At 42.1% G+C, this 24,904-nt stretch overlaps 1 protein-coding gene and 1 long non-coding RNA gene across 7 annotated transcripts in view; one reads left to right on the top strand and one right to left on the bottom strand.

Annotated features, from left to right (window-relative positions):
- The window catches only part of COA1 (cytochrome c oxidase assembly factor 1), a 56,504-nt gene that overhangs the window by 20,536 nt on the left and 11,064 nt on the right, over positions 1-24,904 (bottom strand). For 3 of the 6 annotated variants that reach the window (XM_067291215.1, XM_067291213.1, XM_013955729.2), the window contains exon 2: positions 15,533-15,927. The exons of 1 other annotated variant lie outside the window; for it this stretch is intronic. The gene's annotated coding sequence lies outside the window, so the exon portion shown is untranslated. Of the gene's footprint in view, positions 1-6,094; positions 6,301-13,083; positions 13,213-15,532; positions 15,928-24,904 lie in introns of all 6 variants that reach the window. 2 more of the 6 variants (XM_067291216.1, XM_067291217.1) reach the window with 2 other exon arrangements.
- On the top strand, positions 15,867-19,285 carry LOC136991284 (uncharacterized). Its single transcript, XR_010883435.1, has 3 exons — positions 15,867-15,936; positions 16,680-16,820; positions 19,182-19,285. It is a non-coding gene; the product is annotated as an uncharacterized lncRNA (long non-coding RNA).

Raw genomic sequence — 24,904 nt, 5'->3', positions numbered from 1 at the left:
AACAGTTTGCACTGAAAATAAATGTGATAAAATTCAGGCATCCAAATTTCTCTAGTTTGCTTTTGCACATGACAAGTCCTTTCATGATAGTTCTCGGCATCCCTCCCGAGGTCCCAATGCCACCGGCACAAAACAGAAGTCATCGGGTGATACTTCAAGTATATTTATCAGTTGTGCCACAACCCTCCCTCCCTGATACAAAAGGGATGGGAACATTACTTGTAGTGACTGAAGCGGAAGCAATACATAGTTTTTGAACTCCTGCTTTGCTCCTATTAATTTGCTGGATGTAAGGATGCCCATCCTGACCCCACACGCATTTTGTTCCTTCCCACTGCAAACTCTGTTTGCTGGGGTGGCAGCACCTTCCAGTGCTGCAAGGTGTTGGAGAGCTCCTTTTGCATCTCTAAAATTTGCTATTCCTGATTAAAGAGAGACTCCAAAACAGTGAGGAGCCTCTCTTCCTCACTAGCAGAGGGTGAAGCAGAGCGCCACATCACAAGGTGAACGGGATAGCTACTGCTCAGCTCGCCTTCTTCTGTTGAGTGGGTCAAGAGCAAATACATTCAAATGGGTCTTTCCTTCCTTGCCGTGCTGTCTTCCTCCCTCCCTTCCCCAAATGCACACCTCCTAAAATGGCATGATGTCACCTTTCCCTGTTGAACACCACGTAGCTGGACTCTTTTCATATCACAACAAGAAATGTTTTAATCTGGAGAGTGGTGCAAATCGAATAGCTCACTCCAGAAACATGAACTGGTCCGGTTAGTTTTTGGCCAAGGACTGATTTGTGAGTGATTTATGATTGCATAAGAATAAAACATAATCAGAAACTGTGGAGTGAGAGCAGTGTATGCACATAAAGTGATAGCAGTGTACGTACAAAAAGGAGTGTATATTCCTCTTATTGGAAGAATATGCAGAGCTGCTCCTGTTACACATGGGAAAGTTTAGCCCATAACCCAAGTCTTTTGAGGTGGTGAAAGGTGTGCTGTGTGACTAATTCATTTTGCTCATGTATGACAAGCCACGTTCATAATGGAAAAATGACTTTACTAGCTAACTTTTTTTTAATGACTTATCACAGTTGTCTTGACCCTTTAAGGCCGTGTTTTTCCAGTATCCAGAAAACTGGTAGGGAATCAAAAATGCTGATAGACCTAAAAACTGCACTTAACTTCAGAACAGAAGTTTGTGGGTTATTGTTTTTGAGATTTTTTTTTAAATATATATAAGCCATGGTCTTCGAGGTTTTTCCTCAGAAGTCAAACCATGAGTCTCATGTGGTCTCTGTTTACAAAAAGGAAAATATAATTCCTTGTTGGGAAAAGAACCTAGATTACACTGCAGGAAAAGAAGATTTAGTGCTGCAGTGTTCAAGTTTACTCAGATGACAATTTAGCTCGAGAACTGTACTGAATTTGGGGCAGAGACTTACCAATTGGCTCTGTTTTTGCACTGCACTTAAGAGTTTGCTGTATTTGTACTGAACTGAACAGGACTTGTTGTAGAGATGGAAAGCAAGACCTGTTCTCTTTTTTGAGTTTTGTATAAAGTAATGACTTTGCTGACTTCAGTAGAGTTATTCTTGATTTATACCACTATAAGCAAAAGCAAAACCAGATTAGGAAGGTACCTCAAAGTGATAGCATTCAGATGTGCATTTAATCTTAGTTATACAAAATATTTGAAATAAAATGCACTACTAACTTCTCTTACCATTCCCTCTGTAAATCCACTGTGAAATGGCCTGAAATAATTTTATTTTAACCTTTAAAATATTAGCTCTGGGGATCTAGTCTCTCAACCCTATTCACCTCATGTAACACTTTTTCAGTGTAAATCCAATCACTTTAAGTAAGGTATAAATTGGTACCAGCAACAACAGGATCAGATAGCTTACTGTGCAGATGTACAATCAACAAGATAGCAGACCTGGCTAAGAAACACACAGAGCTAAGACTTATCAGATCTGCTCCTCTGCCCAAGGATGGCACAGAACAGGAGCAAAATTTTCTCTTTTCCTGCCCTCTATTTTCCGACCCATCAGCTCCAGCCTCAGGTGTCTTTTCTATTCTTCTCAGTTTGTGCTGGCGGCTCCTTTCTACCAGGCCACTCTCCTGGGCCCAGGACAAGCAGTTGGGCTAGCAATGGTGCTACAGCCTGGCTCGGAAGTTCCTACAAGCACAGGATTTTACCCTGGGGATGTTTTGTCTGGGCCTGATGAAAAAGTCTTACTGGAAGAAAGAACTGGCCCTACAAGATCTGGGTGCCTTGCTGAGATATGATTACTAGCTCACATATGTAATATCACGGACTGGTGGGGAAAGAAAGCAACCACTCATTTTTAAGTTAGGCAACAAGCTGTGCTCCGCTGACTGCATTTCTCCTCAAATCAGCTTATTAGCTGTGATTCAGAATGTGCCATTTGTGCTTTATGGGACTGAGAGTTTAAGTGGGTTTACTGGTGTCAGTAACAACTTGCTCATTAAACATTAAGGGCAACGTTTTAATTAGTCCCAGGGTTCTGGTAGGAAGAGAAGCCTTTCCTTCAATAACCAGCAGTTAAAGATGCAGAAAGTGTTAATAACCTAAAAGGAAGCAAACTAGGCAGGCGTGCATTCCATCACCCAGAAAATGGATTTCAGGTAGCTTTTTGATGGACCGTTCATGCTTTAAATCAAAAAAGTGGCTGAATTTTAATACAAAGAAGTGTGCTGTCTGCAACCCTTAGAGCTGCAGCCCCATCATGTTGTTTCCCATTTCTCACAGACTTGATGTTTAACGTGCTTCCTGCTATACAATTTGAAGCTAAAAATGCCACCTTGTTTGGGGACGGGGAGTGGAAGAAATTCAAATGAGAGCAGCAACTATTCTCAGACTTTTAGCAACTGTACTCAGGCTCTTAAAGAAGAAACATATCACAAGCATTTTAGATAGCTTTGTTTTTGACATGAGCTTTTCAAGCTACAACTGGGCTTTTACAGAAAGAAGCATGAGTATGCATGGGGGTAATGTGGGAATGGGAAAGGGGTGCATATGTGCATGTGACTTTTCACTCTGATAGGTAGTATCTCCTTCTGATCTTTGTTTTTCTTTCCTAGTAAAAAAAAACTAGAGTGCCACTTTATTCTCTTAAGTAACTGGCTAGCTTCAGAGAAGTCTTTTGCACTTCCCAGTTTATGATGTAAACTGAAGTTGCACAAAAAAGTCTTGAGCTTTTGTCATGGCCAAGAAGCAAGATGGTTTTTTGACAGTGGGCAGGGCTTTTCCAATGATCCACTGCACTTTTCTGACCTCAGCATTGCTGTAACTGAAGGATTTCGGGAAATGCAATCCAACGTCAACACAGTGTGAAGGTGTCCTAGCAAGACCCCCATCATCTGTAGCTTCAGTGCAACAGGGAGAGAACTGGCAATACGAATGTCAGCTACAAGGCACCGTGCTCTAGTGATTTTTTTCCTGGTCTGATTTAAAATAATTTTATGACAGGCTGATGGTTATAACTATAACTATTTTAAACACAGTTATGCAGTGGAAGTAGACTTCTGAGACCTAACTTAGCATATTCAGCTTGAAGCTGAATACCTATAGCTTAATTTTTAGGCAGCTGAAGAAGCTGGGAACGTTATTTGTCCTGTACAGCAACCTGGCGTAACAACCAGCTTTTTGGTGCCACTCCTGTAAAACAGTTCACAATTGCTATTACTTGGTAGCCTCAATCCAGCTAAAAAGCTGTTGTGAGAGCTCTTATCCAGACTTCACCCAGACCAAAAGGAAAGAGGCAAAGGACTAGGTAGGTACTGAGGGAAATAAAGCATATTCAAACAATTTTTAAGGATTTGACAGAGCTACTTGCCTTCCCACTCCAAGACAACATGTAGTGCTGCCAGTCCTACTGCCTGTATTTTACTTCTAATCAATTTACAGGAAAGCATGAAATTAGCACGTGACATTTTGATGCAGCAGTAATCTCATCAAAAACATTAGGGAGCTGCCAACATAATGATCTGCTGCAGCTTTGTCCAACCTCAAGGTGAGCTCATTCACAACATCTTTATGAAAATAATCATACACTCTTTTGCATGGAACCACATCTACGGGCTGTCTGAACAATGACAGCAATATTTGTGAAAAGCAAATAACTATGTTTTTCAGTCCTACAACTAAATACAGTTTTCATAATAGACATTTCTCCTGTACAACGCTTCCTGTGTTTGCAATAGAGAATAAATCTACAGTAGTGCATATGCTGTTACTTCCTGTTTGCCAGTTCATCTACTTTTTATGAACTAGCTTACCTGAATGTAATATGTTCATTCTTCTAATGGCAGCTTGTATTTATCCATTTCCGTACATACAGCATTTTGCTGTACATGTTGCAGGAGGAACACAGTACAGGAGCTAATGTTTTTAAAGATAAAACATTTAATGCTGCAGCCAAGATTTTTAAACTAGCAGGCTCTGTGAGGAATGGAATAAAAAAAAAAAGTGATTCTCCAGATTTGGGCCTCATGGGTTCTCCATGGTCAACTGAGAGCACAGGAGCACAGCTACCTGCAGCCTCTCCCCTATGGAGAAGATCAGGAGGGACCCTCTGCATTATCCAGCCACCTACTCCCACAAAATCTGTAATATTTTCATTATCTTGAAGACACTGTGCCTCTCTGTCACATCTGGTTATAGTAGGCAAGGAGGTTCCAAACCCACATATACACATGGATGTGTACACACACACACACACACACACACAGAACAGTCATTTCAATCTTATTTCCTTAGGAAACCCAGCTTAAATCTGTGGTAGTAGGCAATACAAAACCAGGTAATTTTCAAGATAGTTCTTAAAATGTTTGTTCAGTCCTTGCTAAAACAGGAACAGCCCTGCAAGCTTGTAACAGAGCTGTGTACCATGGTATCCCAACAGCAACCTCTTGAGCACTCCCAAAGCATAAGATTTAACATTACAATAATCACCATAAATGGTGCCAAGAGAAATGAGACTTTCATCCATTGTTTTTTTATGCCTTAATTAATAGGAGACTATTCATTTAAACCTCAGTGACATCTTTTGAAAACAAGGTTTATATCTACTGTATTTCTATTGGAGAAAACAATCTGCTCAGCTGTATTCCTGCCTGTAGGTTTTATTTCTCCCAGTTTGCTGGCAGCAACAGCTACTTAGAAAGAGAGTAAGTTATGTCAACTGCTAGTGTTTTCTACAGTACATATTACATCACCTTTCCTGCGAAACTTGTCTGAGCAGATCCCTTTTTCTTGCTTTACCCTTTCATAATGTCCTTCACATTCCTCTTTCAATATTTGTTGTTTGCCTTTGTGGGAACTCAGTTGCTGGCATTTTAAGGAAAGGTTACATAGCAAAAGGGTCACTGTTGGAACTTTTTTTTTCCCCACCTCATGCTCCCAGAGAGAAAACTGCAGCACATGGCACCTTGAGAGAAAGGTTTTCCTTCAGAAAAACCTACAGCACTCGTTGTTGGTTTCAGCACAAGAAAAGGAGCATAAATCACATTGGCCGTTTTACCTCCAACAGTGAAGACATAGGGAGGAGAAAGAGGAAGAGACAAAACAAAAAGAAAGACTGCAAATTTGTTTTGCTCTGGTGGAAGTAGAAAGCCAGACCCCTAGGTTTTACTCTCATTTCTGATACTTAGGCAACCGTGCTCCTGAGCAAATAGCTCTGTGTCTTTGCTTGCTTCTTTACAAACCCTGGACTTTATGAAATGGCCTTAGAAGTCAACAGTTGCATGTCTTTCAAAGTGTCCTCTAGATAAAATGTACCAGTGCACATCTAGTCCAAAGATGAAGCTGTTGGGAGTCTGCCCAATCCAAGTCCATAGACTTCAGAGTAGGCAGTATAAGAATGACATGTTAAATCTGGGGACAGGATTTTGAGAAGATGGGAGTGGAGCCTAGGAGAAAGGGAAAGGCAAACACTTGCCACCTTAGACATATAAACTTAGAAAGGCTTAATATACATGCTCACTGGCATGCGCACACACACACACACACACACACACACACACACACAGTGTGAGCTGGCATGTGAAACGGCTGCTTTTTGTTTGCTTACGTTGATTCCTTTGCAGGCTCTCGCTCCAGGAAGACAGTGTGCGCTGGAGACTAATATACCCTATTTCAGGGCAGCTGAAAGCCTGGTGATGGTGTTTCTCTTGACCAAAGCTAAATGGCTGAACATGGAGATCTTCTATTCAAAAGCACTCCACACTTCTAAATACAGTGGCTCACACATGATCTCCTTGAGTGGTTTCAGTCTTTCTACACAAACAACAGAGAAGGAAAACAAATTCCCAATCTGGTAAGGGAAACCCTACTAAATGAATGCTGTTAGCAACGGCAAACATATATTCTTGGCCTGTTTGAAAGCCCACTAAGGTCAAACAAAATCTTTTCATTAACTGCACTAGATTTTCTATTACATTCTATTTGCATGATCTGTTTAGGATTAAGCACTTCTTGAAAAACACACTGTTTTTACTTCCAGATCATTTTCCATTTCATGGGACCCAGTAAGACTTCAGTTTAGCAAAATGCCGAACAATTTGTGTCATGTTTAACTTGAAACATAAACAAAGCATTCTGTATCCTGCAGTAGTGCTGTGTGGACTGCTGGTTTTTAGGGAATCTGTGAAAAGCAACAGAGAAAAGCGAGCTATTCTAAGCAGGCTTAAATTTAGCACGAATACATCTGCACCTTTACTGGAAAACTTTTAAGGGGGTCCATAAACCAAGAAAAGATTCAAAACCACTGCAGTACAAAAGCAAAAACATGTAAAAGCTAGCTTAATCCTTTTAGTATCAAGAATCAGGGCAGCTAACTACAGCAATGGATAGTAAAATGGCCAAGCACTGGGCACCCAGTTAACAGCATGCTGTTGATGGTATATAAACAATGCTAAAATGCTAAAAGAGCAGGAAATTATTAAAGCAGAAGGCAATACTTCATTTATTATTCAGCTGGGATTACTGCTTAGGAAGTCACCAGCACACACTCATAATGAATACTAGAAGTGAGCACAGGCAGAAACTTGCCCGTTACTCAAATGAGTATGACTAGTGCTGAATGTTTCTCTTACTAATCTTTCTTAGAGCCTGAACTTCACTTCCAGAAAGACAAGATTATTTGGGAGGTTCCATTTTCACACTTAATTGCAGAATCAGATATATGGAGCTCTTCCAGGAGCTCTTTGGGTTTTGGTTTATTTTGAGCAGAAAAAACATCAATGAGTAGCAAAGCCCAAAGCACCTGCTCTGAACTTGGTTTGCAGACCTGCCAGTTGTGTGTCAGATCAGGAATTTCCTTCTCTTTTCTGGAAGGTAGAAAAGAACAAAAACCAAGGAAACCTAGCCGAAAGTAGAATTCTGTTCATGTTCCAATTAATCTGGCTGGAGAATTTTGCCACTGGCTCCTGACAGACCAGGAAAGGCCCCAGCATAGGTAAAACAGCACTCAAGAGGTCAGGTGGAGATCAGAGAGGAAGGTGACATACCTAGAGAGAACCAGGAGATGCAATATGGGATCCCTGCCACATCTAGCTTCCTCCCATGGTCACAGTGTGGCCCTCCTCGTCCCTGCTTACAGAAACCACACACAGGACAGTGTGAGCACTTTTCCACTCTTTGTCACCTGGCTCAGGAGTCTCAGGTGAACAGGCAGCTGCCTTGCGCCAACCGATTGGGAAATGTTAGGTACAAGGTGTGTCTGCCTAAAGGGCTGAATCAGGATTGCAATGCCCAAGTCAGATGCCTAAGTAAGCAGGCAATCTCAATCCTGACCACCCATTACCCTCTCCAAAATGCTAAAATTGCAGAACTTCCCACTTGCTGTTGCTGGTGTTAAAGATTTCTTTTGGAAAGGGATAATATAGTGCTTTAATTTCTAGAGCATCAAAAAGTGCAGCCAGAAGGAAGTCAGATATGCAGTTGAGAAACACCCAGTACCACACACAAGCCCCATGGAAGAGAGGTCAAGATCACAGGTACCACCAAGGGGGGTTAGGAACAGAAGGAAGGAAGTCGTGACATCTACAAAGAAAATGCAGGCTGGGGACAAACGAAGGGACAGGAGGGAGAAAGGGAGCTTCTGACCATGCTTTTCTCCCTGCTCTTCCATTTTTACCCCTTCCCTCTTCCCTCTCCCCTGCCTCTTCCAGCCCTTTTGCAAAAATCCAAAATGGCACTGATTGTGTTATTACTAGAGATCATTTGTCAAAATTTTGTCTCCTCCCTGTTGGTATGAGCTAATCATTCCCAGCAAGTCTTCTGGGGTGGTGAGTCAGTGGCACAAAGAACTGACAGATTAGATGTGGTATTTATTTTCTTCGGCTTTTTTAAAGCACGGCAGTATCCCACATCCACGAACATACAGGAAGGGGTAATCAAATATTTCAGCTGGGAGCTCTGTGGATAATGTCTGCAAGACCTATGGTTTCCAGTAAAAGCCCTGTAGTTTTTATATTTTTTTTCGTTGCAAGGGACTGCTGGATGTTTACTCAGCGACACACTGTGTTAAAAGTTGCAACATTCATCTTTAAACATTAATTATCAAGGCATGATTGCTTCAAAAATCCACTGCCTGAGGCCAGGGCCTAGGAACTGGAAAATGTAATTTCAGAAAGAGATGAGAACAAATGCTGAGCCTTTTAATTGTAGGTTAGTACAAATGACTAACAGTAAAGCAGAGTTCATTTGGACGTATTTGTTGTTCTGAATGTTGAATTCAAAACTTAGCAGTCAGTTGCCTAGGGGTTTTTTTTGCCTCTCTTCTTATTCTTCTTTTGGTAAAAGTCAGAGAAGCTGGCGGATTTTCGAAAGGTGGGGGAAGTACTTTTAAAAAAATCCAGTAAAGATCATTTACTGGATTAAAGAGAGAAAAAGAAAGAGCTACATGATATATGCAGACTTAGGGTGGTTTTAGAGCCTTGCAATAGTTGTTGGACAGTTACTGCAGTGATTCTGAGCATCTATCTCCTTCACTTCTACAGAAATTCTAGAATTATCAACACTGTAAGAACAGATCAGGCTTGTTTCATAATGTGTGGCAACATGAGATTAAACGTTGCTGTGACTCAGCACTGCCATATCAGACGCCCCAGTCTGAAGCCAACAGAGCAATTGCAACAGCAATGGATGTTGGCCATTTTCATCTCCGCCTTCTGACCTCGCTGCTGGCGGGTTGGGGACAGCCCTGTGCGAGCACCTTTGTAGGGTGTCAGAGGTGCTTCTTCTCTCATGGGGGCAGGGAACTGCTTCAACCCCTCAGTGCTGGCCATGCCTGGGAGCACACAACTGGTGAGAGACGTAGCTTATGATCTGGTAGGCTTGAGGCTGGTTGCTTGTGTGACCGCAGGACAGACCATAAGGGCAATGTCTGAGATGGTCCTAAAGCTGCAGTTACACACTGAAGCCTAGAGTCCAAAGAGACTTCAAATTGTGACATTCATCCTCTCTAATGCTGACGTTCACCAGGAACCTCCAGTTCTGCTCCTGGGTGTGCTCAGAAGCACTTCTGACCTCATAGCACTAAACAGCTTGGTGCCTGCCTCCCTGGGATTGAGAAATGGCATGTCACTTCATTACCAGAAGGGCCTGATCCACTAGGTTTATCAAAAACATGTCTAACACATCATGTTTCATCCAGAAGAGTGGAGAGAAGACAAGAAGATGGTGGTAATGATAGCACTTGAGTCCCATCTACTCTCCCCACTTGTTTTTGTCTGACAGTTCTGTACTGAGAGCTTTTTCCCCATGATCTAAGAGATCTGGTTTCAACATCCTCTCTGTATGTTCTTTTGCTGATTTAGTCTTCACCCTTCTGTTAAATGGGGTAATAACAGACCTTCTTTACCTCATGGTCATTCTCACAAGGCCTGTAGTGTAGACCCTTACCCACAGGCCAGTTTTTGTAGAATGGCTCACATCCATACTGCTAAGAGTTCACGCCTTACTGACCAGACTGGCTGCAGCCATGCTCCACAGTACTCAGCTCAGGTCTCCTCTGGTGACCCTGTGGCCAACAGTTGTTATTGTCTGTGGATGGGCTTGGTGTTCTAAAAAAGATTTCTGAACTGAATTTTGAACTGAAAAAGTTCAAAATATACAGAATAATGACAGGCGTATGCTACAGTCAAGCAGAGCAGTGGTGGGTCAAAAACATTACAATGCCATAAATATTTGTTGTGTGCTCTAGGAAAAAATGATGGGGGAGGGCCCACATAATGCTCTAGCCTAACCTGGAGTAGTGCTGAAGGACTGTCCTGGTTGTAAGGAACTACACCTGATGTCCTCCACATCTATCCTGTCTGTGTGGAACAGACCCTGGAGTGAACTACACTGTTGACTACACTGAGGTTTCCCCTTGGGGATACCAGTTGATTTATTGTGGAAGAGAGCTCAGACACTTAACTACCATGTGTAGTGTGAGAGATCAGGAAAACTGGTCCTGGAGCAAAACAGGAGTGTGCCAAACTGCTAGTGCAGACACATCATTTTTAGCAATAACCATGCTACTTTGATGGGGCCTGTCAAGTCCAGGTGAGCTACCTCTGCTGAGCTCACTCCACTAAGGCAAAGCACCAAGCTTTGCTCAAAACAGAGCGAAGCACTGTGTTGTATAGCAGTCCTCAGTTGATATGCGCAAATAAGCAACAGTGGCATTCGTTTCCTCACTATTCCTCTTGCAGTTTCGAATAACCCAAGCAAGGGCTAGCCACACTGCTTGGAAAAATTCTAGGGCTGTGCCTGGAAGTTTAGTATTGCCTGTCTGCGCAGGGGAAGGCTGTGGGCTTGCACAGTCTCCCATCCTCCCCTCTTTGCCCACTATTTAGTCACCAGTTTTAATTCTGTTTATATCAGAGGTGCAACTGGGAGACTCAGAGGAGTCTCCCAAGCTTCTGTCTTCCTGAATGTTACTGCTGCTCTAAGGAAGCCCAGCTGCCACTACATTTTCCTGACCACCTCTAAAATGATTGTCAAGGACAGAAAATATTAATTAAATTTTAATTAATAAAGTGAATACTGTGGGGTTAATTATAGCTATTTACAGGGAGTGTATGGGATTTGGAGGGCCTACCTTCCGGTGTTTTTGCACAGAGTGTTGCCTCTTCCCCTAAGCTCTAATTAGCTGGATTTTTTTATTTTTATTTTTTATAGCCAGTCTCCAAATGATTGCTCAGTAGCTCCCATTTTGTTCCTCATCAGCAGTTCTCCAGCACAGCTGCTACAGAAGGGAAGCAGCCCTGCAGTTTGCCTTGCAGGGAGCAGGTGATAAGGAATCTATCATAAGTGGCGTAAATCAACAACAGAACAGAACAAAAAAAAGAAAAATATGAGAGGCCCAACACAGCCCCTGACATTGTCTAGCACAGTGACTATTTAAAAAGCAAAGGACAAAAGGGCAGAAATGAGAATGAACAGAAGCAACTCTTGTCCAGTTGCACATTTTGCCTTTCTGCATGTAGAGAAGTGTTCCTGCATATACCAAGTGTTATCAACAGGAGACAAGCACGTGGGAAAAACCAGACTGCTGGAGCACAAAGTCAGCTGCACAGCTCTGAATAATTTCCCTACTCCTAGAGTTATTTTCAACCTGCACATTTCCTCTTTAGTGGTAAAACTTTAAAAAATTTTAAATTGATTTAATTATCTGGATTTTAAAACCAGTTACATTTAGCCACTCAGTGCACATCTATAAAGAACAAGGGTCCTTTCAGCACATTGTTAAAACCAAAGACACACAGTAAACATACTGTGTCCAGATATAAGGAGTTTTTTTCAACCTCCATGTTTTCAATTTTCTGCCACTGTATGAAAATTAATAGTGCCAAAGACCCAACAAAGAAGAGAGCTTTGGGAGTTTGGGGTTTATTTTGGATGTTTGGGTTTTTTTGTTTTTTCAGAAGTTATCATCACTATCAGCAGGCAGCCTGCTGCTTGTCCTCCAATATCTCCTGCTGCCTGCTGGAGCTGACGACCGAACAGCTGCGGCAGCGGAGGGCGGCAGCTGGAGGCCACAGGCTGGCCAGAGCGCAGCAGCCGGCCGCCTGCATCAGGCAGCAGCCGGCCGGGTTGCCTGCCTTCCCCTCCCCGTGGCAGCAGCTGGCTTGGCAGGGCAGGCACCCAAGCCTGGATTTGGCTGCTGCTGAGGTGAGATGGGGTGGAGAAAAGAGGAGAGAAAAGACTTTTTTGTGGCCAAGAGCAATAATGCTAGCATGGGGAAATGGGGGCAGACTGGTCAGCAACGAGGGAAGGATATCTCAAAAACCCAGCATGGATCCCTGTAGTTTCAGAAGTTGAATTACTATTGCTTACATTAAGAAATCTATGTGCAGGATGCTTCTTGAGGTGAAAGCATCTCAAGAAAAAAAACAAAAGCTAAAGCCTCACTTACAGAAAAGCCTAACTTTTCTTGCTCCTCAAAGGCACTTGCAAATTTTACCCACTTCCTTTTGCACAGAAATGGCCTCATTGCTCAGGGCATTGAGTTGGTACCTCCCCAGCACCAAGGGCTCTCCTTTGCAGCCACCCCAGCTGGCACTTTTGCTGAAAGCCTCATGTTACGGGGCCAAAACCGTACTTTCAGATTATTCTTCACAGCTACAAAAATTCGCCCCAAACAGAGATGAAGTACTGCCTCCCCTTTTACTAATTAGAAATACAAATGCTATTTGAGAACATATCTTTTAGTTGCCTTCTTCCTTTCTCAGGGTGCGTGACAGCTCTGTTGCTGGAGCACTAATACATACACCAGCTCCCTGTGGGCTCAGAGGACCGTGACTGCCCCCAGGAGCACAGTTTGCTTTGCAGGCTTGAGAGGAAAGTTTTGGCCCCGACTTCCCCGCGCTGTGAAGCGGAGGCTGCTTTAGCCTGCGGGGCCGAGGGCGGCAGAGGCGCCGGCAGGCTCAGGCCGTCGCTGCCACCTGCTGGACACACACGCGGCTGTGACACGCCCGTGCGCTCCTTGGGGCAGAAGCAATTAGGAAAAGTGTCTTAATTTCACTCCCCCCCCCCTTTTAATCTATATTTATGTAGCAAATAACTCACACAGGCGAACGCTTTCACCAGGGAAGCAGTAGCAAAAATTGCAAGCAGGATTTAAGATTTCCGCATAGCTCATCCTTCAAAAGTATGTATTACATTCCCTGCCCTTCAGCATTTCTTCTCTAAACAGCTCTGTAAAATAACCAAGCATATCAAAAATAGAGAGGGGGAAAGAGATTTCATGGGCCAGGGAAGGAGGGCAGGAGCACGCGAGGGGACCCTCATTAACACCAGTGGAGCTGTCTCAGGGGTTCACACAATATTAATTTCAATAAGCACTCGTCTGCAGAGAGGGGTCTGACTGGTCTTGCTGTCAGATTAAATTTAGCGGCCACCGATTAACACAGACATCTTACAGTCTTGCCATTTATGTCAGCAGCAGTTGTGTTCTCAAAGGGAATTGTTCTCTTTAAAATCCAAACCACAAACTGTTGAGTGTGGGTTATACCACAGACATTACCAAAAGCAAGCTCAAGGTCAGAGAGGCCATCTCAGCCTGAAAGAATCCAAAATTACATATTCAGCGAGCGGCAACTGCAGTTCAGCCTACGCGTTAAAGCTGCAGAGCGGGAGCCGGCAGACACCTCCTAAGTGGCAAACAGGATGTGGACAACAAAACGTCTCCGAAACAGGCTGGCAGAATAACCCTGGTGATGACTTTCAGGGACACAGAGAAGACATCTCCAAGGACTGATTTAAAGAGCATGATTAGGAGCAGCAGACCAGGAAAGGTGGTCAGGTTGGACAGAGATGTCTGAATTGGTAGAAAGCTAAAAGAAGCCGAAAGGAACAGATAAGGGGAAGAGGCAGAAAGGAGGTAACTGCGAAAAGCTACAGGCTAGGGAGGGCAGTACTGAACTGTTCCTTACTGGAGACCAGTTCTTCGGCACCAAACTGAGACACAGAGTAAGAAATGTTGGTACTTCTGGATTTGGGGAGTCTGAATCTGTCAAACGCTTGCAGCAGCTGCCGACACACAGCACCTAAAGCAAAGGGCCTCAATTGATTGGCAGCTTTTTTAGGGATTATTATAACATGAGATGGTGGCAATAAAGGCATATTACTGGGATTAATGGACCACATGAAGTGCACTAGTAATGAAATGTGATCCACAATGGGAACTTAAATGATGTAAGTATTATATGAAAGATGCTGTTACATATCGCAAATGATACCTGCTTTCATTTTAGAGACTGGGGCACAGCAATGAGGAGGAGTCAGAGTTGAGGTTCCATAAGGCAGCGATACAGCAATATATTTATTTCAGCAACTGGAGGAAACATGAGGTGCTTGAAGTATTTTTCTAATTTTCATTACATTTATTTTTAACCTGCCAAACATTCCCTTAATATGCACATGCTTTAATGATAAATACCAACTGCGTGGTGATTAAAGCAGCACTGTGACTTTGATATTGCTGCTTTCTGGTTATGTAACTCAGTTTGAAATGGTGATCGAACTAGGATGACAGCTTTTATAGTACACTCCATTTCTGTTTCTTCATTTCAGTTTAGTCACTGAGCAGCTGGCCCAAATATATATACTGCTACTGCTTTTCTGTGCAATAATCTCACTGGATATCTTTTAACACAGGTTTCTTGAAATAGCAATAGAATGTTTTCTGCAACTGTATAATTACTATCAGAGTAACTGAAGATAACAGCAGCTTACTCAAGTCAAAGTGTCTAATTCCTACTGCTGTTAGGTCTTAGTTCCTATAGTGCAACGGGAAAGACACTGACAACTGCTATCTGAAATAAGTTCCAGCAGTATCTGGAATTCTGAGCCCTGCAGAACGTGAAAAATAGATGCTCTTCTCTCTCGCACTGACACTTGATAGCGTTGTATGCTTTAAGACAAAGTACTCTTTTGGGCTACTACACTGAGGAAATAGCAAATCTCTCTCTATATATACATTTTATAATTTCCTTTCTGTATGGATTTTAAAAGAATCCTTAGCATGTAAGCAGCTGTTTAATGTATTTTGACCCCAAAACAAGGCGTTTGCATTAGTATTCCCACTAGAATGTTCTTTCGCGTCCATGCATTAAGGCCTTGTTTAAAATCTGTCCGTGTCCCTAATCTCTCTGGGGGGCTTTCCCTGAATATTCAGTGCTAGTCCACAATCTGTAACAAAAGAGAGAGGAAAAAAGAGACAGAAAACAGTGTTTATGCATAAAGTTCAACAGCCTTTTCACATAAAAAAAATACGCATACACAAAAGCACCTCAACTACTGAGCGTGGCATTTCCACAGCAAAGATCTGACAGTGTGTGCAGTTTTTCAAGTTAACTAATTTACAATAAGGGCATAAGGCATCTGAGCTCCAGATGCACTCATTCAGGCAGCCAGGGCCATAAATAAAATAAGAAAGAATGCTCTGACTCCAACACGGGTTTTACAGAGATGTGTTGAAGGCCTGGCAGATGGGTTTTGCTGTCTAAGCTTTTACCTATGTAACAAAGTAAATGTATAAAGCTGTTTGCTGGCTCCTTCAATTCAGAATCCTTGCATTTGTTCCCATATGTTCCTGTGAAGATACTGCTAATTTAAACAATGAGCAAAATCCCAGACCCCAGGGAAGCTGATGGCAAAATTCCCACTGGCTCCAGCAGGCTCTGGATTTTGCTCAGCATAAATTCGATTGGCTGAACTTGAGTAACAGCATAAGAAATACTGTAATCAAATTTGTATCCTTTCATCTACATATTTGCCATCCTACTGCTGTCCGGGGTCTTGCTGTTGCCCGGTGCTTCTCAAGGATGAGCAGAACTTCTGGCGACACAGCTGCTGCCACTGAATCTGGGCTCTCCGCAGCTTTGGCCCACGGTGACAAGTAGCTCTCTTCTGTGGAGGGTAAGAAATCCTCTTGTGAATTAGGACTAAATATGAAAACATTTTGTCATACCGTAACTTTTGTTATGCTCCATCTATGTGATGTTCTAACAAAGTTCTTATGAACTAGAAAACTTGAATCTTGCATTTGGAACAGAGCAAATCAGTCACCAGAAACTTATTTTTCAAAAAAGTTTGCCAGTTGAGAAAAGAATTTTTTTTCCTCACACAGAGACTTCTTCATCACCATCCAGTTTAGCTTTCATAAATGTCTGAGTATTATTTTAAAGCTGGTCTGATCTTTGTGCAGATGGCAAGGAAATTATACAGTCTATTCCATCCCTGACGTATATATACACTTAATGCTCACTGTTACTAATGGGATACACACATGCGCATACATATATAAACACACATACACATACAGACATGTTAAGAAAAGAAAGCATTTCTAACATCCTGATAAGGGAATTGGAAAGGAATAAGGGAATTGAAGAAGGTATTGGAAAAAGGACTGTCTTTCCTAAATTGGGGAAGGCAGATTCCTACACTCAGCACATAATAGATATACAACCCCAAAACTGTGTATTTGGCTGACTTTAGGAAAAGTTGTGCACTGTGTACCAATGCTTCCTTGATTAGTACTTCCGGAAAGTCAGTTCCTCCATGTCATCCTTAATCCTTACCAAAACACATCTGCTCACCTGTACAACTTTTTTGTACCACTTATTATTTTTATTTTTTGTACCACTTTTATTTTGTAGCGCTTATTTTAAAGCATAACCACTTTGGTGGCCACATCCTGTTTGATTACTGCAGGCGCTCGCTCTCTGGTGCACTCGGCTCCAACCTGTTCTCTGCAGGTCTCAGCTCTTCCTGCCAGAACTGCACACAGCAATTTAAAAGTAAGTTTGATCCGTTCCATTGCAGAACACAGAACACATTTTTCCTCACAAGACTGGATTTAAAGTAGAAATTCTCAACCTTAAGGAAGGGGAGATGGACCCGTTTGAGGACCAGTTACTCAGAATAACTTGAGAACACACTGAAAGAAAGTTTGTTTTATCAATGGCAATGATCTGCTGTTTGCTTTACCCCTCTTAGACTGGGTCATCCTTATTTTTTTCTCCATGTAATGGTGATATAATTAACTGGCTAGGAGGAAGCTGCCTCATCTATCATAAAATTACAGTATGCAGTAGTCATTGAAGGCTAGGGCTCAAGACAAAGCCATGAACTCCACTTTTAAGAATGTGCTGGGCTATAATTCTGAAGAATGCATTTATTAGCAAACTCGTGTTTTTATAAGCTGCAAATCAAGACACAGCTCCCTTCAGCACTTGACCAGCTTTATGAATCATAAGCCCTGCAGTGCATTTTCATGAGACTTTGCTTTAGAAATAAAATTGTTTGTTCAACAGCAGAACACCCCAGTCCAGCCTTCTCTCTCCGCAACTGCTGTTTAGTCTCAAACCAAAATGAAACAGCTCTAGAATTACATGTGCATTTAATGTTCTCCTAGTCTCTGTCAGATTCAGTATAAAAGCATCATAGCGAGTTTCTGAAATCTGCTTAATTAAACAACATTCTTCTCTCAATATTTGGTTACTTTGCAGAACCAGGCAGCTAAGTAAAACATGACTAGTTACAATCAGCTATGTGATTTTTTTTTTTTATTTTTATTTTTTTGGTGGAGGTTTCCCAGATATCCCTTATTTCAAAGCAGGAAAAAAAATAAACAATGGCCAGCTCTGTACCAAACCACAGGTCAATAGATTTCAATGGTCCAAGGTTAAAATTGGCCTCCAGCTAGCTACACAGACTTATCCCACAGGTATAAAACAGGAAACTTATAAAGTACAAAAATAGTTACAACTCTGTGACTTAGTCTTGTAAAAGGATTTTTATCATGTACATGAAGACTAGTTTTCTTCCTCTGAGATGTTTTTTCTGTTTGACACTCTTCTGCTGTAGCACAACAAGTCCGTGTTTTTTCTCTCTTGCACAGGCTGTGGGTTGAGTTTTGTTTTTGTTTTGGTATTTTGTCCTTTTTTCTTTCACAAATCAAGCTGTCAGCAGCACTGGAAGTAAATCTGTAACAGGGACACGTAAGAACTCTGTTCGGAGACTGCATTGCTGCCCCCAGTAAAGTCACCCTTGGAAACAAGAGCACTTGAGAATATCTTAGCACACAGTGAAAGGCTCTTTGCTACGGTTTATTTAGCTGGAAATAAAAAAAAAAATCAAGTAAAAAACCCCCAGAGATTAGAGATGGTAAAAGTATGTGGTCTCTGCTGCTCTTCTTGCTACTGCAGGCCATAACCTCTAAAATCACTGTATTTGAATATCCACTTTGATGGGGACAACGTTTTTGGCCTAGGAGATAAATCTGGTTTTCTTGGACCAATATGAAAGCTAAACAGTAATATATGCTCCTCTATTACTGCTGCAACCACACCCAAAGCGAAAAGAGTCCAGCCCAGTACCAAAGGCTGGAGCTGAGTACAGCTGGTTACTACACAAACTGCTTTAGCCTGCTATGAACTTCTTCCTCTGCTCCTTACTCCCTGCCCCGTTTCACAGCTACGCTGAACTTCCCACACCCCAGCCGCATGGCCAGCAGGTCCATCCTAGTTGTCCCCAGGTGCCACTGTGAGCTGCCCCTTCCCGGGTGGCCCCGGAGTTTACCTAACCCTGATCTCCTGCCGGGCCCCGGAGCATATCTCCACCGTCTGAAATGTTGTGCTCAACCAGCCAAGCTAAGTAACTGCTAATGCAGCTGCACAGCCACCAATCTGCCAGCATCCATGTGGCCGACCACTTCTTGGCAACTATTAATCATATATTGCCTAAGAAACAGGCCCTTAACACAGGCTAGTCTTTCCACTCTGCCCTACGGAAAAGACATAAAAGCTTTCGGTCATGCAGAAAAGTGAACAAAATGAGTGGCAATTAACTCTCATGACTACAAAGGCTAAAAACTTGGGCACTTGCAAAGGGGATCTCAGTCAGCTGAGCCAGGAGAGAACTGTAGCAGAGCAAGTATTTGCCTTGGAGCAAACACCACTGGAGTGCTTATTTTAGAATGAATAGTCATGTTAGTTAACTAGAGTTAACTATTGAACAAATAGCTCACATTACAGCATGCCAAGGCACACTATATACAGCCTTTGATCTGCTCACTGACGGACCTACTGTAGCATTCTTTTTTTCAGAAACTGAGGAACTGATTTATCCTTCCTAACTTGTTCTGTTTTTCGGTACAGAGTCTTTCCACTGGGAAAAAGAAACGAAACAAGAACAGAAAAGAAGCCTGCATGAAAAAGGAACCTAAACGGGGCTTACTCATTTCAGCACAAGAAATTTGCATACAGTGAGGTCATGTGGCTACAAATAAAAAAGAGCAACCAAATTAAATGTTTCTTCTGTGTATTAACCAACGTGACTGTTAACCCCTTATTCATATCTCAGTCAGGACAGGCAAGCTGTAGAGCATTACATGGCTCCATAGTTTCTGCTATTTTAACACATTGCAGGCTCTTAACATCAGGCTTCGGCCTGCTATTCAGTTGTATAGTACATAGCCTGCCACAGCCTAGGTGCCAAGTATTTAAAACATCAATGTGAACAATGAATATGACTCCTGCGTTTTTCAAGAAAGTAGGGAAAGAGAGCTGGGTTTAGGGGTGTTTTTCAATGCAGCCAAAATTCACTCCGAAAATTACAAGTAAAACACATTGCAATGATCATCATCATGAAAGCAAATACATCTGATCTGGAAATACACATGAAGTAATGAGTAAAAGTTTCTTTTTTGCATGAACTCTTTTATACTGATCATAAACTTAAGGGATTTTCCAAGGATTAAAGATTCACTTGTCAGCTGCTGTGTCCTTTAATAAGCTTCTTAACATCCATACTGACAGAAGCAGCATGCCCCAATTTAGCAAACCAGGCTGTGTCTCTGCCCAGATTTCATTGCAGCTCTAGGGCCCTGAAGGAAGCACTAAATGCAGTGGTTCTGCTGCCCTCTTTAGGGAAATAATCTACTAAATAGATTTTCTCCAGACCCAGCTTTTGTGGAGTGGACAATAAAAGTATTAACTTCATTTCCGGCAGCAGCACAAAGTGTGCAGCTCTTCATGCTCGCCTGAGGGGAAATTCACATATCAAAAACTGGTGTTGTGCTGTGTCAGCTCCTATTCTGACACCTCCTGCCTTAGTTCAAGTCCACAGCAATCTTCCTTCTACAGGCTTGTTCAGCTCATCAAGGATGGTCTCGCATTTAAAGCATTTGATAGAAACTAGGGGGTCTCCGCCACAGCCACACAGTCGCCCATTTTCTAAGGCAGTCAAGCCATTGAAACCTCTGGTTTGCACCCTCACCTGTAACAAGGAGATACAATAACTCTTTCACCTTTCCAGCTAAATATTTTTCCTCCTCTAAATGGCAGGCTCCTTAGGACAGAAGGTTGGCTATGCATTTACCCAGAACCAAGTCTGAATCACCCTTTGCTTTAATTCTTTGGGATCCCTGGATAAGGGACCATTCCTCTGAGATATTAAATAGTTTTTGCTTAGCAGCATTTTGAAGTTCAAACCAGCCGTAAAACACACCAGGCAGATTCTAACGTTGGGCTCTTCAGTTTATCTGCAGTCCATCTGCCTGTCTCTCCGTGCTCTGAGCAATTCCAGGCAGGTTTCTTGCTGGTCTTACACTTGTCCTCTACAATCCTACACTGCTGGAGCCAAGCAAGTAAGGAAGTGTAATAATAGTACTAAATGCGGAGTTTTGACAGGACACAGCTATTTTTACTGGATTACTTTTCTGGCACAGCACCTAAAGTACCAAATGATTTGACACTTGTAATTTTATACTTGGAATATCACAAGGTATTCATACTTCTTTTGTAATGCAAGATAAAAGCAAACACTACATATGCTCTCATTCTATTGCTGCTGTCTGGCAGCTATTTGCCTAAGGAAAAGAAAGCACTGTTACATTACAGAATATGTGGAAAACTAAAAGCTATGGAAAAGAAATTATTAAATATCTAACCTATTCCCCTGCTAGCACTAGACTGCTCTCTACAGCATGTTTCAGAGTGTTTTGTCCAGTCTGGTTTTACAGGTTTCACATTACTTTCATTTATATCTTTAATACAGCGCTGAGTCCAATGCAGTTTGGTACTGCTTATTTTCCTTGTCTTTCAACTAGAAGACTCAGTACTAGACCACCTGTTCATATAGAGTCTGCTCCAAAAGTACTGAAAAAAATCTGGACTCTTTCATTGACTTCAACAGGCTTTGGATCAGGCTCATGAAAAGAGAGGGAATACACTTCATGTAAGACTAAGCAGGTTACAGTCAGCAAAGTATAAAGAGGATTAGCTGTGTACAATCCACAGGCATATTACATTGCAGGCTTCTGAAACAACTGGCTAACACACTTTCACTTTTACGGAAAGGAAAGGCCAAACTCATTGCTGAGGCACTGCCACTATCTCAGCATCACCAGGCCAGGAACGAATTTGACCTGGAATCTGCCCAGTTAGCCTCTTTACAGCTGGCATTTTCCTATGTTGGAGGTGAGGAAATATATTTTCTATAAACACAAAACTAGTAGGGAAATGTTTTGTACTTTCCAGTTAAAGTTTAGGTCTTTAGAGAGGCATGAATGTAAGGACAAACACAATGGGTTTTGTCTCTTTCCTCTTTCAGGAAAGGACGGCCTCTCTTTCCTCTGCCTAACATAAAATGGGTCGTATTTGCTTTAAAATACATATACTTAGACCTTCACTTTCTGTCACCAAAACAGATGGACAGCCCAAACAGCTACCATGAGCATATTTTACAGAATGCTGATACTTCAACACATACCCACTGAGTATGCTTTGATCGTACAACTTCTGAAAGCTACAGCGCATTTTACCAAGAATTATTTTATCAGTGGGACATTCACTCTGAACAATACCATCAAGCAAAGATGATGGTCCGCAGTTATTCTTCCCACCCTTTCAAAGTTCACAGCAAACTGTGTCAGAGTCAGTGATGTTCTCAGCAGCCGAGAATGCTTTAATCAATCTGACTTTTTTTTCCGCTGTCTTCCCTACGGACAGGGGCCTTCATGGCATGGCTTTGTTGTATGATGTGTACAGTTATAACATACGCTAAAAGTATGCCACTAATGAATGAACACTGGGTGTGTGTGTCAAGCAGATGAGAATGTGCTTTTGATCCTCAGCACTCTACCACTGTGGCAGATGGATATCTAATTCCCTTATTAATGTACTGAAGCCTTATATCATTTCTCAAACAATACTGAAGGAATAATCAGCATCTGATCATGTTTTGATTTTCTGCTCTAGCTCAAATCTGTTACGGAGTTGGGAAAAATCTGTTGTTTTTTATATTTATTATTAATTTTGCAGAGGGTTGGAGAGAAGATATCACGTGCTTGACACCCTCTGAGGCGGTCATCAGAAGCTTCTCAAATTTCTGTTTAATTTTGAAGCACGGATTCTACAAGATATGGGAGCTGTATTCAGCTTTAAGTCCAATTTAGAAACCAGTAACACTTTGAAGTGGGGAAGTGACTGGATTCAAAGCTTTTTTGAGGATATCTTAGTATCAGAATAGGTATGTTTAAAAAGCAGGGAGGTTTCTGAACATCACAGTAGCAATGTTTTTTAGCCTCTAATACAGGAATAGCTGAGCAAAGAAAAAGAACCCCAAAAAACAACCCAACTGGTTTTAAGCCACAGAAGTATATTAAAGACATTCCTTACATAATTGCCTGTAAGACCACGATATAAAAAATCCCTGATAACCCTACAAAAAAATATAATTCTTCTGTGGAGGTATGGAGAAAACTGGGAATCTCCCCAAATTTCCCCAAATGGAATGACAAAGCTGTAAACGACAAAGGAGAGAGAGGCAAAGTAGGGCCTCTCTTCTGCAAAAGAAAGAAGGAAGTCGAACTACCGCAGCAGCTGAGCTGAGGTAACAAGTCACTGCTGTGCAACTAAGAGGACAAGTCTCTCTCTCTCTTTCCCAGCCTCCTGGCTGCAAACCTCCCCCACTTGCAGCAGCTCGGGTACTCCTCAGATCATTTACCTTTATCGTTTATCATTTTGAGAGTTGATTTATCTCACTATTCCAGCAGAAAACTATCTGCCTTTCCGTTATTTTTCATCCAGGCTAGTTGGTTAAATGGAGGGCTAATGGAGGGATGCAATGAAGAACCGGTGCAGGGTAAGCAGCAGGACGACCAAGAGCAAGGGGAACTGGCAGGGAGAAGGATCGGGGACCGCCACCTCTCTCTTGGTGGTGAGCTGTGAAATTGTCTCCGTGCATTTTGGGGAAGCACAGTCTCAACATAAGAACATGCCATAGGATGGGAAGAGGAAGCAGAAGGGAGAAGTGGAACAAGAGCAGGTCCTGATCAATGCTGTTTAGGAGGGGGATGGATGTAAGAAAGCAAACCTGAGGGGCAGGAATCTCATGTGTCTGCAGAGGATTTCCTGGGCAGAAAAAAAGTGTGTGCTTATGCAGTTAACTGCAGCATGGCTAGGAACCCATGGATGTATAATCTATATGCAAATAACTCCGTAGTTCCTTCATTAAAGCACTGCACTGACTGCACAGAGTTGCAGCAGCTGTACAGTATGTTCAGAGTGAGTCTGCTGTTTCTGAAGCGTTTTGTACTTACTATACATGGCTAGGCAGCACAGTACACATTGCACAGCTGCTCCCGCTAGGCTGCTTCATGTTGTGTGACTGCAGTGCACGCTCGCCACGCTTATGTCCAGTTTCCAGACATGCAGCAACTAGTTTAGAAGTATTTGCTCCCTAAAGCTACCAGACATCTGAAAACCCCAGACAAATTTATGAAGTCCTCAAAATCCGCTTAAATGTGATTTCCAGGCAGAAAGAAAAAATGTGTCTGGGAAAAGGCTGCATACTACATCCAGAAAGTCCTTCTCTACCTGTAGAAAAGCAACCATGGGACAAGAGAAGTCTAGAAACATCTCATCTGTTCTAATGAACTGAAGGCAGGGCTGGAGCTCAAGTCTCAGACTCTTCTCCTACCTTCTCTACTGACCTGATGTACCATAACTTCATTTTACAACAAAAGTGAAAGGACATGCTTTCACTTAATGGAAAGGTAAGAGGCATCTTGCAGTTAAGCTTCACAAAATGTTCCTCCTGCTGTGCCCACTACCAAAGCTGCATTAGGAACTTATTTTAGGTCTAGACACCTATGAAGAAAGTAACTGTAAACTAATATAAGGCTATGTACTAATGTGAGAATCCACCCCTCTCTCTCCTTTATATGGTGTTAGCTTATAAAATTAATTACTCACATACCTCACAGAGATGCAATACTTAATTAATATTTGTTAAGTGCTTTGAAATTCTGATGGAAGACATCACACTAGTGTGCATTATGATTAATACAGTGTAAAAGCGATGCCAACGGTGTTGCTCAAGCAGAATGCTGGAGGGATATTTATTCAGTTTCTTATATAAAAGGGGGAATGGAGATGATGAAGGTTGAGGAAAGTGTTTTAAAACTCAATTATCATAAAGGAAACGGGATAATTATGGGGGGGAATGGCTAAAACAATTTTCAGTGGCATTTACTGTGCAGTATACATTAACTCCTGCAAAACAAGAGAGTAAGAGCCTATAGTAAAATCCAGGCTCCATTCAAGTACATGGAAAATACCTCACCAACTTCAGAGAGGTCAAGATTAGAATTAGCTTTGCTCATGATTTCCAAGAGATGTATGCAGCATCCCATACACAGGTTTGTAACTTTGCATGGTTGCTGGCTCACAGTTTAGGTTTAGGAAAGAACCTCATCAAGCTAGGGCATGTTTGTCACGCAAAAGGGAGTGCTCAGTTTCCAATCAACATTCTACTACATCCCACATTTGAAGTAAATCTTTCCATTGTTTTAATGAATTTGGGACCTGAACTACCT

Source organism: Apteryx mantelli, chromosome 2 (assembly GCF_036417845.1).
Source record: "Apteryx mantelli isolate bAptMan1 chromosome 2, bAptMan1.hap1, whole genome shotgun sequence".
NCBI classification, from domain to species: Eukaryota; Metazoa; Chordata; class Aves; order Apterygiformes; family Apterygidae; genus Apteryx; species Apteryx mantelli.
This window is presented reverse-complemented; position numbering and strand designations above follow the sequence as displayed.